The 18,745-nt window shown below is 37.0% G+C and overlaps 1 long non-coding RNA gene across 2 annotated transcripts; it reads left to right on the top strand.

Annotated features, from left to right (window-relative positions):
* The first annotated feature begins 10,520 nt into the window (after nt 1–10,520).
* Nucleotides 10,521–16,696, top strand: LOC109144104. 2 transcript variants are annotated; one of them, XR_002044618.3, is made up of 3 exons: nt 10,521–10,665; nt 12,584–12,679; nt 15,848–16,696. It is a non-coding gene; the product is annotated as an uncharacterized LOC109144104 (long non-coding RNA). The 2 variants fall into 2 exon arrangements; XR_002044617.3 differs by lacking the exon at nt 10,521–10,665 and adding an exon at nt 11,015–11,099.
* The last annotated feature ends 2,049 nt before the right edge of the window (nt 16,697–18,745 follow it).

Below are 18,745 nucleotides of genomic sequence, written 5' to 3'. Positions count from 1 at the left end.
AGTGATTCACGTACACATCGCTGTTCAGATCCAGACATTCAGCTTTATATATTCTATTTCTGATCTCAGTTGGACAAGTGAGGCTTATTTACAGGTAAGGGTTAACAGACTGCATAGCAAATAAGCTTTCATAACTGTTTTCTCTTTTTTACTGAGTCCAAGTTAGCTGAAGGCTAAAGCTGTATGTTTATCTACATTACTGGAAGCAGTGGCTTAGTAATCTTTTTCACTGGTGCACTCAAGAAACATGTGCACAATGTCTTATTCTTCTTGAAAAATAATAGGAAAGAAGCTACATAATAGCCAAATAGATCATGCATTAAGTAGCAGGTAAGTTCACAAATTGTGGTGTCTACATTGTGGATGAGATGTTGCAATACCATATCTGGGTAGAAATTTATTCAGTTTAAGGATGCTTTTAGACTTAGGCCTATGCATAAATCAGCTAAAAAGTCATACAGTCACCTGTTTTTTGCTAAAGAGAGATGCACTATAAGCCTATGTCCCTTAAACTCCATATTTTATACTGACGTTCTGCTTCTGGATGTCCCACAACACTGGAAGAGCAGACAAAGTAATGACCTAAGTGAATCTTACTGGAAGATAACATACATAGTATGTATAATTAATAGAGGAGGAAGAAATAGTTTGGAAAAATATAAAAGAATTTAGCCAACCTCACTTTTAAGCAAGTCTATAAAAATTTTAAGTGGAAGAACAATAAAAGATGCGAAGTTCTGTGGAAAAGAAAGCAAATATTAAAGGAGTTTGTTGTAGGTAGATTGTACTAATCTATCCAGGTGTTGTTCATTTACAAAAGAGCTGTTACTTTTAGACAAGGGAAAACAGTAGGCCTAATATACCTATAAAAAGGTAAAGCCAGTGCTATGGTACCAGCCAACAAAATGGATTAGTAGTAAGATTGGAAAGTAAGACTGAGACTGGTTGAAAAGAATGACACCATGTTACCATTAAGAAAAAACCTGAAGAAAGTTATGACTGGAATTTCTCAAGGATCAATCTTGGAACAATTATTTAATACTTTCACTGATTTTCTTTTTGTGCTGAAGTCATTGATTTTTATAAATAGTGCTGAACACACGAAGTCAGTAATCATCATCCAATCAGAGATGTGCTGGGATATCTTGAAGAAAGAAATAGAAAAGATTGAGGTAATAGAAACTGAATAAAATATTCAACTACAGAAAGCAGTCTCTGTACTGAAAAACAAAAATAAATTTCTGTTCTAGGTGATCAGTGGACCAGAGGGCACATTTTACAATAGCAAATAAAAATATCTTGCCTTAAACTCACAGAATGGAGGCTGAGAAAGGGCGATTGCTCTCTAAATGCATCAGAGGGGAATAAACAGCACGGAGGGAGGAGAACTAATTAATCTAGAGGACATTGCTGGCACAAAACCAAAGATTCATTATAAAATTTAAGTCAGAAATTAGAGGAACTATCAGAGGAATGAGGAATGTCCTTCTGATAGAAGTAATGGAATCAGCTTAATTGAAGTAGAATCTACTTAGTTTATAAAAGTATACATAAGATACGATTGTCTGTAATAGGAAACAGCCAAACCATGTGAGTCAGAAGGCCTCTGAGAGTCTTATGCTCAAGCTCATCTTCACCAAGTGTTGATATTTCTGTCTATATGTTCACAGAGGGGAGAACACAGTGATCAACCATCACCAGGTGTAACCTGTCTATAGAAAACAAGTACACGGCTTTTTTCATATGGTGTTAAATTTCATGTTCATGGACTTCCGTAGAGGCAGGAGGGCATCAAGGCAGAATATTACCTGCAAATAAATGAAAAAAAAAAATCTGAATTTTAATTTGATGCAAAAACCCCTCATGAAGCCAGTCAGTTATGGGCATAATGCCTGTATTTGAGAATACACACAGATTATATCAGAGGACATATAATAGTGTAAATCAATCTTGCACTTTAAATAATTACTTTTTCCCATTCAGAAAAAAATGTATCATGTCTAGGATTCTGTCCATTATGTTCTACTTATCCTTCATCCCCTTTCTTATTTGCCCACTTCTCCCTCCCAAACTCAAAAACTCTGTTAAAAAAAGTTGGCTCTTATCTTCTATGGATGGGCTGAGGACATTAAAACACTTTGGTTTTTTTATATTTTCTTAGTCAGAAAAATGTCAGAATAAATGGAAATCACAAAACCCCCTGATTTTATGTGTCTTTGCCTATTCAGTATCTGTACTGTTGGTATATCAGGTTGCTTGCATTTTAAAAGGATAGAAAGTAATAAACCCTTTTTTTTTAAAAAACCTGAATGAAGCAGTTTTTAGTGATATTAGCAGAAATTAGTGATATTATGCCACTTAAAACTGGCAGAAAAATCAAGACTAGTATCCATAATTGCTGCTGAACAACATTTATTCTACAGCTAAAGAAGGATTTTGGTTTTCAAGACTGTCAATCGGACACTTTCTGCAAGTCATACATTGACCTTTTCTGTAGAAGTTTAATAATTTATTTCCTCTGTTAAATGTAAAAATGTCCAGCCTTTGTCCTCACTTTGATTCAATGTTTAAAAAAGAAAAGCAAAGAAAAAGGCTTGACCTGCCTGTCCGTACACATGCATTGACCCTTTGGTGCTCTCTTGATCTTTATGAGCTGGCAAAATAAAAAATCAGAACTATGATACTACACAAACACTGGTAAATGCAAGGCATTTAAGATGTTCTTTTACCTTCACCCTTCTACTTTCATTCCTATCCCATTCATTTAGTTTCGAGTGATGCTGTTTTTATGATTCCCATTACCTTATTTTATTTTAATATATGGTTTACTGAAAGTAATGACCTAGATTGCAAAACATTCTACACTTCATGATAAACATACTAAAACTATGTTTACATACACGTTTTTTAAGATACACACATGTAAAAGTCACAACTAAAAACAACTTAAAGGTTTTAAAAATGTTTCAAATTTTTCAAATGTTTCAAGAAATCTTAGCTTGGGGATGCTAAAGAATTCATTCATCTTCTCCTCAGAGATATAAGAGAAATGATGATGGGAGAAGGAAAATCCGAAACAGTTGTTGTCATGCAGAACAAACTCTTAATTAACAATACAGTATTAACTGAGTTATGCGTCTCATCTTTCAGGAGATTTATATTAGTATCTTCAAAAGGAAAAACATGCAAAAATTCACTGTTCTGCCTAGTTTCTATTCTTACTTACACTCCATACTTTCCCAACTCTGTACAGTAATTTTCTCAGAGACAACATTCTGATCACAGAGGTTTCACTGGGAATGAGATGCAGACATTGCCTTCAGAGGGCGTTAACATACTACCTGAAAGGCCATGAACTAAAAAGGACAAAGATCATCTGCTAGCTAGAGGATTACAAACTCAAAAAGTCTGAATTCATCACAATTGCTGAATAGGAGGAAAAAAATCCTAAATTGTTTTACAAGACTTGATTTATGAGCAATCATTTAAAGTGCAATCCTTTTTTTAAAAAACAAACATACTGCTATTTTTCATATTTGTTCTCAGTACCCTTCCAAAATAATTTTGAAGGAGACAGCCTTTAGTAAAGCTCAGTCCTAACACTGGACAAAAATGTGCACTCTGAACTGTGCTTATGCATTCCCTGCAGAAAAAACCAAAGTGTCAAATAGCTGAGAATTTTTGTGCTAATATTCATTAACCTTGTAGAATAAGTAATTAACTGTTCTCTCCTGTACAAGCTCACTGTCTACATTTCAGCGGATTGTGTTCATAATTGAAATATAAAAAAATATAGTACATGGTGTAAGAGAGGGTATTAATTTTAAGTGATATCCAACCAATAGTGTAATTGAAATGTGTTTGATAAATGAATGCACCATCCTATGAAATGAATGTGTTGTGCATTATGGGACTTTTTGAGTAAATAAATTTGTAAAAAAAGTAAACATAAGCAAACTTAAGCCATAGAGGAAATTCTCACCTTGAGCTGTGTAGATGTGTAGTGATACTTGTGCTCTGCACTATTAAGCCAAATGGTTATACTGGCAGAAACACTGCCCTTATATAAACTGGGAATACTTCTGAATTCAGTCAAGATGAAGACTCTGGACAGAATGCTTTTTGCTGGAATGTGAGAAGATTCCTCAGCTCTAGGAAAGGATTTGGAACAATGCTTAAAAGCACTTAATGATCTAGTATACTAACAGTATATACATGAAAGTATTAATTGTACTGACATAATAAACGTGCTACATGAATATTGAGAATGCTCTGTTCAGGGACACTTGAGAATGTTGTGTGCTAATTTTTAATAAAAGATGGTATAACGTGAGAGAATGCTGTTTCCAAACTCTTTATTAATGCAGCTGTTTAAACTGATCAACTCCATATTGAAGCCTAGTAAAAGCTGAGGGTTTGTTGTTGCTATAGCTGTTCCAGTGTATTTGGAATACAACAAAACTGACTTTTGGAGGCAAATTTTGTTTGGTTGTATTTTGGGTGAGTTCTCTGATTTTCACTGACACAACTGACTTGTGGTAGGCTTCCAGGTACTGACACCCTAGAAGAAATAACTGTTTTGGGCAGAGTGGTTGGCAGGTATTTGGAATACCCGAGATTATTCTCACGAAGAGGAGAAAATATTCCTAGCGCCAAACTTTCTAAAATGCACATCAATGTATTAGAGGGATGAATGTCAAAAGTCCAGTTCCTTACACACAAGAAGACTCAAACATTAAGATATCTGTCCCAGTTTTTCCTCATTACAAGCCATTCATTCCCAGCCCACACAGTGCTACCCCTCCAAAATTACTTGTTTCTTGTGCTGCTCTGTGTTTATCTGTTAGTGACCTGGTTATTTTGTTATGCTCTCGTTTACTGAAGTGATCTCTGAATACGTAAATGGATGGAAACTTTTAGCTGAGGAATCTTCTAGGACAGTGAGGACTAGAACATCATGCTTGTTTCAATTAAGGAAAGTGGTAAGATTCCCTAACCTTTTGACAGTGCAGAAGAAGTGCATAATTGCCTCTTACACTTTGCAAAATTTTCACAGAAAACCATGGGAGTAAGAAATTTAGAAGTGTATTGGTTTTGCATGGGCTTTTTTTTTGGTAGTGGGGGGGGGCACAGAAATGGCTTCTGTGAGAAGCTGCTGGAAGCTTCTACTATGTCCGGCAGAGCCAATCCCTGGTGGCTCTAAAGATGGACATGCTGCTGGCCAAGGCTGGGCCAATTAGAAGTGGTGGTAACGCCTCTGTGATAAGAAATTTAAGAAGAAATCAAAACAAAACTTGTGGCAGAGTTTTAATTGTGACTAGGGAAGAGGGGAGTGAAAACATATGAAGAGAACAACATGGAGACACCAAGGTCAGTGAAGAAGGAGGGGCAGGAGGTGCTCCAGGCTCCGGAGCTGAGGTTCCTCTGCAGCCCATGGTGCAGACCATGGTGAAGCAGCTGTGCCCCTGCAGCCCATGGGGATCCACGGGGGATGCAGAGATCCACCCGCAGCCTGTGGAGGAGCTGCTTGTGCTGGAGCAGGGGGATGGCTGGAGGAGGCTGTGATCCAGTGGGAGACCCAGTGGAGAGAGAGGGCCCTTGCTTCCAGGCTGGAGCAGCCTGTCCTTGGAGGACTACACCCCTTGGAAGAGTGACCCACATTGCAGCAGTTTGAGGGGTACTGTTGCCTGTGGGATGGACTCACATTGCAGCAGTTTTCAGAGAGGTATTGCATATAAGATGGACTCATGTCCGAGAAGTCCACGGGGAACTGTCTCCCATGGTAGGGACCCCTCAGTGCAGCAGGGGAACAACTACTTTCCCTGAGCAGCAGGAGAAACAATGGGTGATGAATTGACCATAACCCCCATTCCCATCTCCCCGTGTTGCTGGGGTAGGCAGTAGCACTGGGAAGGAGGGAGGGATGGGGAGAAGGTGGTTTTAAGTGCTTATTTTACTTCTCATTATCCTGCTCTGATCCTGTTAGCAATAAATCACTTCATATTAAGTTGAGACTGCTTTGCCCTTGTGTCTTCTCCCAGTCCTGATCTCAACTCCTGTACCCTTTGCTCAATTTTCTCTGTCTGGCTGCAGCAGAGGAGTGAGCGAGTGGTTTTTGTGGGTACCTGCATCTGTCAACCCAAGACAAGAAGGTTTGATTTTAAATTTAAAAGAAACAGGCCTGACCCATTGTAACCTGGGAAAGAGACAGACTGGCACAATTAGCCATCCTATTGCAGTTTACACCAGCAGAAGCCTGGTCCTTGAGCACAGAAGCTAGTAAAATATATCCAAATAAAAAGATATGTTGCAACAGTAGAAGCAGAAGACAGAGGAACTCCATGGTGAATTCTGACCATAACACCCTCTTTAATGTTGCATGAAAAATTATATTTGTCTGGACAAAATAGAAAAAAATCTTGTCTGCTACACAAAGATAGTTTTCACACAGGTAAAGATTATTAAGGAATGATTCTTCAGACCTATAAAGATTTACAAATATAATAAAGAAAACTTTCATGTGTTTTCCATTACTCTAATTCTTCATATTTTGATTAAGTCAATAGTATTCCTTGTGAATGACAGGTTAAGGATTTTGAGCTTGATTTTATGACTATTTAGCCATATGTATGCCTGTTTAAAATGTAAATGCAATTGCATGCCTAGTTTCTACATGTAGGAAATTACCTTAACAGATATAGAGACAGCATAATCATATCTGCAAGTGTGCATAATTCGCTGTGTCTGTGTATACAGTTATCTGATTTGTTAATGTAACTGCAATAATTGCATGTGCATATACTGCTATGTCTGAATTATCTGAGAATAGCCTTATGTGGATTTTGTGACTTCCTTTGATTTTATTATCTAATGAAAACAAGCAGTGTGTAAAACAATGAATATGTGATAAAAGTATCTTGCATTGTTAAATACTAATCCTTTCCATATTATTGTATTTTCCATGTTCTAAACATAATACTTAACTTGAGACCGTTGTTAAAATATTATGTATAAACAATGGCAGACTTTGCTTGTTCTGTCAACTGGACAATCTATTGGACAAAGCAATCTATTGTCCTGGGCAGATGTTTGCTAAGGCAGTCCTGTACAATATTTAGGCTCATAAACTATGAAAAATGAATTTCCTAAATCTTGTCTCCATACTAAAGAAATGGCAATTATAATTTTTGCCAATGTCTTTTTGGTATTGATTTTAATTCAAAAGAATTCAAAAGTGAAGAAGAAAGCATAAACAATTTTCAATTAATTTGTGGTGGTATGATGTCAGGTGGAAGCTTTTTGAGATCACTTTTTTTTCCCTGTGTGCATCCTATGATAGTAGATAAGAATCTGGTAAACCTTTTATTCTGGTAGACAAAAAAATTGAAATAATATCTACAAGCCTCATTGTTTCTTTGCACATTTGCAGAGTCACTAAGTGCATTTTCAGCATGACATTTTTTGCTAAAATTGCCATTTTTCTATGTGTTTGTCCTCTTTTCTGTCTTTATTCTGATGTATATCTCAGACGTTGCAAACTCATTCAAGTATAAACAGGATCAAGTGCATTACTCTGTAAAATTTTGTGCATTTTATATTGTTTAGAAAGTGTGGTTAAAGGATTATTAGATAATTTGCTAAGTAGTTAATCCACTGTTTTGCACTCAAGAAATAGAATTACTCCCACCTTTATTCAAATTTATTAATTTACTTCTTCTAAATAATTTTAAAAAGAAAGTTCTCAGTATTAGGTGTGAGAAAGCACTTGTCTATCAAATCTTGACACATTTATTTTAACTTCTTACCACACTCCCTCCTTCTTTTGAAGGCACAAATAGAAAAAACTTTCTGGAAAATGGCTTTTTAATGAAAACTCGTAGCATCCTTAAAGTGGGAAAATCCTAAATGAATGGAAAACTAGTACTAAAGACAGAGAAAACAAAGCTATATTTGATTCTGCTGGTATATTAACATATGGAAGGAAGTATTTAATAATAATTTTCAGAGCCTAATTTCATCTGTCATGCAGAAGATAAAAATCTACTATCAGGCAGAGACTAATGAAAATATATTGGTGGGCTGTGATTATGCATTTTTCTTGGTAAATATTTTTCTGTTTGTTCATTTCACTGAACACTAGAGGAGAATACAAAAATTCCTTGCATTACATATCCTGGATGAATTCCATGAAGTATTTAAGTTATATGAAAGCAGCTATTGTAAACCTTTCCTTTATTGTCCCATTTAAAGCCACCAATTAAGACCAGTAAGGAAGCTATCCAAAACATTTCTGGAATTGTTAGCATTCCTTTGTTACATTAAACCTAACCCACAGACAAAGAGATATGAATTACATTATCACATCAATTAAGCATTTGAGTATTTCGTCAGATTAATGTCAGAGGAAAAATTAAAGAGAATCTCGAAATTATACTTGCATATTTTAACTGCTAAAAAAAAATCTTTAGCTGCATCTACTCTAACTGTTGGTCTGTAGAAGTTTCATTACAGTTTTCTTCATGATCCGGATTCAGTTCACAAGTTTAGTTTGGTTGCTATTCAGTTGCATCCTTGCTTTATGTACATAAAGTTTTATGCCTACGTGGCAAAAACAAGTATATGCTTGACTAATTTTCCATGTAAAGATGAAAATTTGAAGGAAACAAACTCAGTGCTGTACTTGCAGCGGTAAAACTCTTTATGCAGTTAAGGGATTGAGTTTGTAGTGTCACCTTAGACTAATTTAAGATATCACCAAGGAAGGCACGTATTAGACTTTGGTGTGTACCTGCAACTGGGAATCTGAAGGGCTATGTAATTTTGCACACCCAGTGGATTAAGGTGGCTCTGTCTGACAAACTACATCAATTATCAGTCTTCATTTAAAAATATCTGCAGAAAAGTGAAGCAAACTCCCCAAGTCTGACTGGATGTGCAAATGGTTTTAATCCAAGTATACTCTCTATATATATTTATGCACTTTCTGCTTTGCAAAAATGAAATTTTCCAGTTTTCATCTTTGCCACTAACCCTTCAGCTTTTAAAAATTAGCTGCTCTTTCAGTAAATATTTAATCTGTTCAGTTTTTTCCCAAGTATTTCAAATATTCCAAGTATCCATAAAAATTACTGAAGTTTCAAGGTAAGAAATTGGTTGCAAGTATTTCAAAGCAAATTTTAAAACATAAAAGAAATGAAATAACATCCCCAGTTCTTCAGCTCAAGACTTGACACATCTTTGAAAGATAAGTGTTAGGTAGAACAGAAATTGTTGAAAACTGTACAAGAATAAGGATTTCTAATTCAAAGATGTGTTTCATGCAAGGCATCTAATGGGGCCTTCTGGCCTTGAAAATATGAATCCATGAGTATAAATCTCTGAAACATAAAATGAAATGTTATCAAGATTTTGTCAGGCAAAATATTTTGTCACTTTTGCACAATGTCAGCTGCAGCATTTTCCTAGGATATAATTCTCAAGAAGATGCCACTTTATTTGCAGAAAGAAGTTTTCATTTTAGCTGGTTAATGAAGCATTGTGTTTAGAAGTGCTTCTTTTTGAGTAAGCTGTCAATCTGCTTTGCTTAAAGGGATATAAAAGCATTTATCCCGTGTGTGAATTCACACTTCCAGGTTTTTTCAAAATCTGTTTTCCTCATCACCATCTAGGAGAAAAAAGAGGAAGGGAAGGCCTTAGGGACATCACAGACACTCTGTGGTATGATTATTTGAAGTGTGAATGGACCTTGGCATGCCCTGGCCCTTCTCCTGTATCTCATTTGCCTTTTTGACAATACAAGGGAGGAAAGAATGCCAGAAATCTTGTCTGTCAATGCACATTACCCAGTCTGAATTCTTACTGGAACAATGTGGAGAGGTGTAACTAGATTTTGGAAAGAGCTCTGGCTTAGACTACAGCTGAAACTAAGCAATATACCTAAAAGAGAGAATGTGGCAAGTTGGGACGCAGCTATAATAACAATACATTTATTCAAGATATATGAGATCTCCAATTTAATACCATAAGGCCTGTGTAGTCTAAGAACCCTCAAGTAAGAATTTGCTGTAGTGCCTGTCCAAAATATCTTGTACTTCATGCCAAGATTTATATTTCTAGACATATGTTCATCTAGTTCAGCCCTCTTGATCAAGGTCTTTTCCCGCCTGGTGGATTCTGAATTAGGAGGTGCCAGTCATCTCCTTTTGTGCCCCTGAATCCTATCTGAAGTCTTGCATTTCTTTCTGCAGTGATGCCAGTGGTGAGTGGCATTGAACCTTTCAGTTCAAGAGGCAAGCAGTGCCACCTCCCCCAGCTTCCCCTTGGACACCTAACAGTGAGAAGGGAGCTGGTCATCCCCTGCCTGATGATGGGCTAGAAGACTCATGTTCAAGAAAGGCAGTCAGACAGAAAGCCCAGTCTAGTATGTAAGGAAAACTTCAGGGGACAGGCAGAATCGCATTGGTGATACTCTTCAGTAATTTTTCTGACCAGCTTGATCCTCTGCTCTTTGCACTAGCTGTGGTGGTCCTGTTCCCAGCTTGTGTCCCACCCCAGTCTTCATGGTGTGTTGTAGCGGTGCAGGTGGATACTCTGTCTCCTGAGAAGAACTCAGACAACCAGCTGTGGTGGTCAGCAACCCAAGTCTAGCACGTAACTTCAGTCATGGTGAGAACCCATGATTCCCTTGTTCTAGCTTTTGCATGTTTTCCCCTGATTGGTTAATATTTTGTCTCCTAGTTTTATGTATGAAGTTATGTATATTCATTTCCCTTCTTTAATATGTATTAGTTCTAGAAAGTTCTTTGTTCCTCGACGCCCCATTGGATCCTTCCCTGAGTCCCTCCTATGTGTTGTTCCCATTGGTTCCCTTCCTGTCAACCCCACCTGCTTGTCTCTATCCCATTGGCTGAGATCCCTTTCCCCACCTATTCTGTACCCAGTATAAGATCCCTGGACCCTCCCACCAGTTGGTCTCTTTGTCCCTGTCATTTCACGGGAATAAACCTGCGTGGAACACATACGGAGAGTCCCCTCTCTTTTCTTCTTTGCCTTCGCCTGCGTGCCTGCAGAACAGTGACAGAAGGATGCAGCCCCTTTGGGTGAGGAGCTCTGCCCCGTTTTCATTGTGTGCTGGCACTGAGTGCCGCCTTCCAGAGGGGTTTCAGCGTTGACCTCCGGGCTTCTTTGTGTCGGCATGCGAGGGGAAAAACCCCCTTCTACCAGCTCCCAGTGGCTGAAAACCCTTCCAGTGTGTGTTGTAGAGTCTTTGTGAGGTGGATTCCAGGACCAGAGCCACGAACCCAAATCCAGACATGGCAAGGCTTCAGGTCTTGAGTCATGGTGCAGCCCAAAATCTTTCTGAGGCTAATTTGAGTACCATTTGAGTGGTATTTTAATGACAGTTGGTATCTAGATCACGAGTGTTAAAGGCCTTGGCTTTACAATATAGCTGTTTTAAATCACACATTTGTGTACTTGTACTATTTAAAGTATACCATACTTAAATTGTTAAATATGACACGGACATTACTTTCTAGAAGTACTGTCCTTTTAGGAAAATCTTAAACATTACAAAAAAAAAAAATAGTACTGGAAAGGGCATGACAGATTAGAGTTACATAGATATATATATATATATATATGTGTGAAAATTCCCTCCCACTAAGGCAAGAGGAGTCTGTTCCAGACAACTACATGGGAAAACCATGCTATTATTTGAAGCTATACAGTTTTATTAATGAAAAACTGAGGTTATAATGTCATGTCTTTTAAGAATAATATGTAGAGGTCTTCTAAATCAGAGAATATAATGAAAATATAAGCCTGATAATGGACCAGTGCCTTTCTTTTGTCTACCAACAATCTCTGATCTCCAATATAAGAGGCTTCAGATGTTTCTTTTTACTGAAAAATGATTTAAGACCTGTGCCTTTTTAAGGGTAACACTGAAAACAATGTTAAAAATAGCAGTTCAGTTACCACAGGACAATAGATTTTTGTGGTTGGGTGATGTAAAAGCCCTCAGGCACTGAGAGCAGGCATTTTAACAGTTTAAAGCAAAAAGGAAACACTAGATCATGCATTTTACCTTGATATGTCAGATGGAGAGATTTCATCCAGTAGGGCATGCTCTGGGCTGAATCAGGGATGATGCTGATCTATAACTTGCTTTTTTGAGTCAAACTTTCCATCCAGACACATCAACAGTTAGGGAATAAATGTTTTCTCTTGATAGTTTCCTCCATTAACTTATCCCTGCCAATTTCAGAAGAGTGCTCATAATTTCTCATTTGAATTTGTCTGGTTTCAGTTTTTTGCCACTGGATTAGACACTCTTCAGAGAATTTCTCCACAGGAAGGTTTTATACAATACATTCAAATCCCCTTTCTGTCTGCATTTTTATAAAGTAAACAGAAGGACTTGTTACAGCCTCTCACAGACATTTCTTTCCACCTTTAAATATATTTATGGCTTGTTTTCTGAATGATTAGTCAATGTCATTTTTAAAACATAACAATAAGAGAATGCTAGCCTTAACTGATTCTGCAGTGTTATAAGCATGCTTTTTTTTTGCCATTGCAGTAGACTGTTATGCAAACCACTGAGAATGAATATCAAATTTCTCATCCAGCACTTCCCAGCCTAATCTCAGCTTTCCAGGATATAGTCCATCATTCTGTAAGTATAGTCTGCATCTTTCTAGATTTTTTACTTCGCGTTCAGTGGTGTTTAAATTAATTCTGTGAATTTACTAAGCAATGCAGGAAAGCTTTATGTGATTGTCTTGGTCCACTAATTATCCATTCTTTCTGAATGACTTTGCAAAATACACTGGAATCAATACTATGTTTAATTCCTGATCAATGACAGAGGTGCTCAATAACGTAGAGTACTGATCACCATTAAACTGAGTTCCCACACTGAAAGCTGCCCATGGCCAATTCATAATCTGTTCAATGTACATCTTGCTTATTTAGTATAGACCTTTTTTTCTAAAGGAAAAGTGTGTTATGCAGTACAGAGTTAAACCCCAATACTCCTGACAGCTTATGTTATGCAATGCAGAGGCAGATGGAAATAAAAAACTGAATGGAAAAAACCTTCGTCAGGCACTTCACAATGAACAGCTGAGAAATCAAGCTGGTTTGACAAGACATTTGAAACAAGCATTCTGACCAGCCTTAAGTATATCCTTATCTTTCCTGACTTTTTAGTCGATTCCCAGGTCAGATTTTTCCATTAGTCTTATAGAATATAGTAAAACATGAGAATTAAGGACCCTAAATTAGGATTAAATTCATGTTTACTTTCTGCAATGCTTGGTATACTTTTTGATCCCCATCGGTATAAAGAAATCTATAGGATGATTGACACTTTCAGTCATATGCTAATGATTTGAATTAGAAGTTTTTAAAAGAAATCCTGGAAAAAATTAAAATTTATATTAAACATTTTTTTTTCCCTGTAAGAAGGGATCTTCAATGTATTTCACTTAACTTTTTAAAATTAGGGGCTTTTTGTTTTGCAGTTTATTACCAGTTGTTTGCTATGGGCAGTGCAAATCTGGTTCCCATTGGCTACAATGGCAAAAAATGTAGTTTTGCTGGAGATTCAGAATATTTAATGTGGTACAATATCAGTTTCATATGGGAAAATACCCTATGCTGATCTCCTCAAATTGTAGTTTCACAGTATGTCAGCTTCCATGACGACAGCAGTTTAATGCATTTCCAACCTCTTCATCTCTGCTGTGCTAACATGAGCTTTCATGACGTTGGGGTCTTGACTGAAACAATGAAGCGATGCAGGTCAAAGATACCCCAAGGGGTATTATAATAAAAAACCATTTTATTTTCAAACCAGGTGGGTTCAGTGATCTTGGTGACAGTGAAGCCCCACAAAGAATTGTGTCAGCTCAGCTGTGCCCGGAAATGGTGTGAGGGCACACACACAAGAAGCTGGGACAGGGATGCACACAGGGAACTTCTTGCTCTTCCAATCTGGTTATACAAAACTGGCAATGTTAAAGTAGTGTGAGTTTTAGTTAAAGTTAGTTATTAGCCAGCATCAGGCCAACTGTCAAGTACAAACATTTAAGATCAAGATTTGCCTCAATTCCTGGGAGGGGAATTTGTGTTTAAATTACTATCTTAGATGAGCTGCCCTGCCTGAATGCGATACATTTGTGTCCAGTCGTGACAACCAAAAGTGGCAGCACAGGTCTTCCATTCATATGTGTTGTTTAAATCATTCAGGTCATATAAAGGATCCTGAGATCTATTCTTCTAATGTAAAGGAACCTTCCCTGTCCAATCATCCACTCTGGTAGTCACTCTTGCACTGCTTCAAGGCAGTAGTATGGGATCAAACCCCCTTTGCACCTACACACCCCATACATACTCAGACCAGGTCTCCTTACTGGCTCCACCCTAGGTTTCCCAGAGCAGAGTCTCAGATGATTGAATCTAAAACGATTTAGTCATTGTGCAATAACTAAATAACAAAATAACAGCTTGAGCTGGGTGACTTTGAGAAGGGGCCCTGAACAAAGGAACCCCCATGGGCTTTTATACCCTTACAGTGCAAGGGTGAGAAAGCCTGTGCTCAGGCCTAGGCTTCTGCCCCCAGAGCTCAGCCTGCATCTCTCACTGCAGCTGCACACAGGAGTTCCTGCGCCAAGGGTATTCCTCCATGCCAAACAGCATCATGCAGTGTAAATTCTAAGTGCAGTGAATGTGGCAGCATTGAATAAATGTAGCTTAAAATGCATATATAAAGAATTCAAGATCTGATACCATCTTTCTAAATTTCTGTATAGCTGTAAAAAGCAAAACTTCTTCATTTAACTAAAGTTATTTGTGTTTGCCTAAAAACTACCGCAAGATATATAACTTGTATGGCCAGTGGACATATGCATGCATCATTTCTGCTGTTTTCTGTCTATTTTTGTTTGTTTAAAAGATGATGATGTAGATTTCAAAACGTAAAACCCCAGGCTCAGAATTTATATTGGATCATATCCAAGTTATCCATCCCTATTTCAAAGCATCCAAATTTTATATAATGTGTTTTCCAATTAGATAGCTTTTTGAATTCTTTTTCAGATTTCAGTAATGTAAAATCCTTGTCCAGAATATGCCATACTAATTCCATGTAATCAGATTACATGTGTGTGGCAAAATAGGTTTTTATTCCCTTCTATCACCTAACTAACGAGATAAGGAATTCATCTAGTAGGTGGTATAGCCACCAGTTTATAATATTCTAATCACCCTGTTAATTGCTGAGGGTTTTTTTACTTTTCATTTGCTCAAAACACTTGTGTGTGAATGAACATAAATATATTTTCCCTTTATTTTGCAAGGCTTAATTGCATAATTCTTCAGAGTGATGTTAACTAGTGTCAGAATGATTTTTATAACTATTCTTCTACCTGTCTGTCTTGGTTTTTATGTGTTACTGTTATGATGCCCTTTACCATAACGAAATAGCTTTGTCTTGCCTTATATGAATTTAGCCACCCATTCTTCTCTCAGTCTCTCTCTGTAAATATTGAAAATAAAACCGGATGTTTGAAACAATTTTTAAACAATGCATATTGCATATATTTATGCAGAAAATAGAGCCACTTAAGTAATAACTGGCAGAGAAACATATCATGAGCAAATTTTAGTGGCATAATTTTCCCCTCCGTTATATGTTTGGCTTTTCTCTTCAGTTGATTTCAGGTAATTTAATGTCCATTTTCTTCCTATTGTTTGTTAACCTGTTTGTTTGTGTGAAACACTATAAATACTGTCTCAGCATGTTGCCGTAACAATTGTTTTATTTTCACGCATGTGGCAGAATCCTGATGACATTGTGAAACTACCATATAAACGCTTTGAAGGACAAGTGTCTGAGATGTATGATCACAAAGAAATAAGGGTCCATGTTTTCTATATTTTCTATGCTGTTTTATTACAAGACTGATACTAATTTGAACCATCTTTAAGCTTACTAATAACTTCATTATAATGCTGTTCATTAGAAGAAACAGAAAGCAGGCTAAATTTCATAGTGGGCCAGTCTGACATATATGATGGTTTACTTTCTCTTCCCACCCTTCTTCAAGCCTCTGATGAGAGTATGGCATCTGTGGGTTCAAAAGTGCCATATGTAAATGACTGAATTCTTCTGCAGATGTAGCTAGACATGGTGGTTGCTGTTTAAAGGTCTGGCTGACACTGTGATGACTTATGTATGTGACAGCTCCATTGATTTCAAGGCCAGTTGAAGTCAGTGGAAATACTCAAAATGTGTAAAGGCAAAATGCAAATTCTTCCTCCATCTCAAAGAAGTTTCGCATGAAGAAAGGGCTGCACTGTCAAATGGCAAACACAAGCTTTAAAATGGTAGTGTTCTAGAAAGAGAGTATCTGAAACCAGAAATTATTCATTCAGTGCAGCTGATCATTGTTTGAATAGTTTTTCTAAGTGAAAAGAATTTCTGCTAGTGGTCAGTATGGAAATCCTAAGTAGAAATGTTAAACTGTGTGCATATTTATCATGTGAATTTTGTGGTTGAATTTCTTTTTGTGCTTTTGTGTATTTTCTAGTTAGGTGTTTTTAGGGCAATATCATACTCTTCCTAGACAAAGTGAGGCATTGAGTTAGTGTTTGCTATTGACCTAGGAAAGGTCTACACCCATCTAGAGAAACAATTCTGTGGTCTGTCACTGTGTCTGGACTGAAATCAATTAGGCATTAATATATTTTGAGACAATACTGAAGACAAAAGCACCTGCTGCAAAATCACACTTGCTCAAAGGAAGTGATAATGGTGAACCTTAATCCAGCAGTTTATTGGCCAGTTCAGCATGAATTTTTATCTCCGTGTTGGTGCTGTGGATTGGAGAAGGGATTTGGAGATTTTGCCATTCACACAATCATAATTACTTCCTTGGACTTTAACATCAGAAGAGACCAATTCATGTAGTTATTGCTGCCCACACAAACCCCTAGTATTTCCTCTGAATCTGCCTTCAAGAATAATAGTGATGGGTTATCTAGCAAACACCTTTTGGAATTGCAGGCAATCTTGGTACTCAAAATTTGCATAGAGAAAAATGCACACATCTACTGGTGAACTATTAATTTTAAATATTTCTTTCATCTTTCTATTGATGGAATCTTAACTAAGCTTCTCTCTACCAGATCTTTTTCTGTTGGTATTCAATCCTCCAGTGGGCTTCACCAAGACTAGAGGCTTCTGCTGCACCTCCACATCAGCTTTCTGTAACTCATAATTTTGTGTCACTACTTTATTTCTTCCTCTTGATCAGCAATGTTTCAGGTTGCAAATCTGCTATATCTCTCTGAAAATGAAATTCCTTAAAATAATGTGTATATGGTTTTTTTTTTCCATTTTACATGTACTTCATATAAGTGTGTACAGATGTGGTCATCCTGATTTCTTATGTAAATGAACAAGAAAAACCAGCACTAGATCTGAGCCCATTTAATGTTCTACCTATATGAACATGACCTGTAAGCACTGCTTATGAGTTGTCAGTGACAACTAATACCTCTTCATTTTCCTTCCTCCTTTTGTCATCTGATCCCTTCTAAATGGTTGAAGCAGTGGTTTCTAAATTTTTTAATCACATAAAACTTCCCAGCAGAATTAAGTAGTATTTTGTAGAATTTACAGAAATGAGTGAACAATTCTACTTTCTGTCCTGTTTATTATATTGGTGGACAGGCAGCTAGAACTGCTGGGGGATTTTGTTTACTTGCTGGCATGTTTTTGAGGTTCCTCTCAATGAAACCAACATTTGGGTAAAAAGATTAATGATTTCTTAACCTAAGAAACTGACTGTACACTGAAGTGGAGACCTGACAATGAGGGCACAGCAGCTAATGTGCTATGTGTTGGTGTCACTCACCTTCCAGGGAGGCTGGACATATGCCAGAGATGCTAGAATTGCAATATTTTCCCGAAGTTGTTACTGAAACTCAATAATGCAAGCCAACACCTAGTATCACCTGCTTCAAGCAGTTCTTTGCCTTGCAGATGCACCTAAAGTCAGCCATGGGAGGCACAAGTTAGTTTAATATACAGTCAATGCATTGAAATGTGACAGCTGTGAAATTGGGAAATATGAAAACCAAGAGCAAATGGATCAACAGCAGCATAGAAGCATAAATGCCTGATTAACTGGAGGCATTTTGATGATCATGTTCAGGACAGGTTTCTGGAATCTTCTCTCAGCAGCAAAAGCAGAAGTCTTGAGGGAATAGTTCTCAAATGGTAGTTTCATAATGGTAAGGTATTTTACAGCAGGAGAACTTTCTGAATGTAGGAACCTTGCTGAAAAATACATAATTGTGGACTGGAAAATGATGCTTAAGGGTTTTTATTGTCTTTCACTCACTAATGTGACATACCTGTATAAGATATTTACAGAGTAAAATATATTAAAAATCAGAAAACAGGATATTATCCTCATTATGCCATTACTTTAAAATGTTCTAAAACAGAAAATAAATCTGGAAAGAAAAAAGTATTCTGCTTAAAACTGTTGAGGCTTTTTTGTTTTTACTCTCCACCTTCACTTAGAGGTCAGCATTTATAAATGTTTAAGAAGTCAGGTTTAAGACTTGTTTCATGTAAAAATAGAATTAATTTCAAGGTCATGAAACGAGAGAGAGTTTTAACTGTTACTTATCCCAGCTGTTTACAAACTTACTGAAAGGGTTAAGT

This window comes from Corvus cornix, chromosome 1A (assembly GCF_000738735.6).
Source record: "Corvus cornix cornix isolate S_Up_H32 chromosome 1A, ASM73873v5, whole genome shotgun sequence".
Lineage (NCBI taxonomy): Eukaryota > Metazoa > Chordata > Aves > Passeriformes > Corvidae > Corvus > Corvus cornix.
This window is presented reverse-complemented; position numbering and strand designations above follow the sequence as displayed.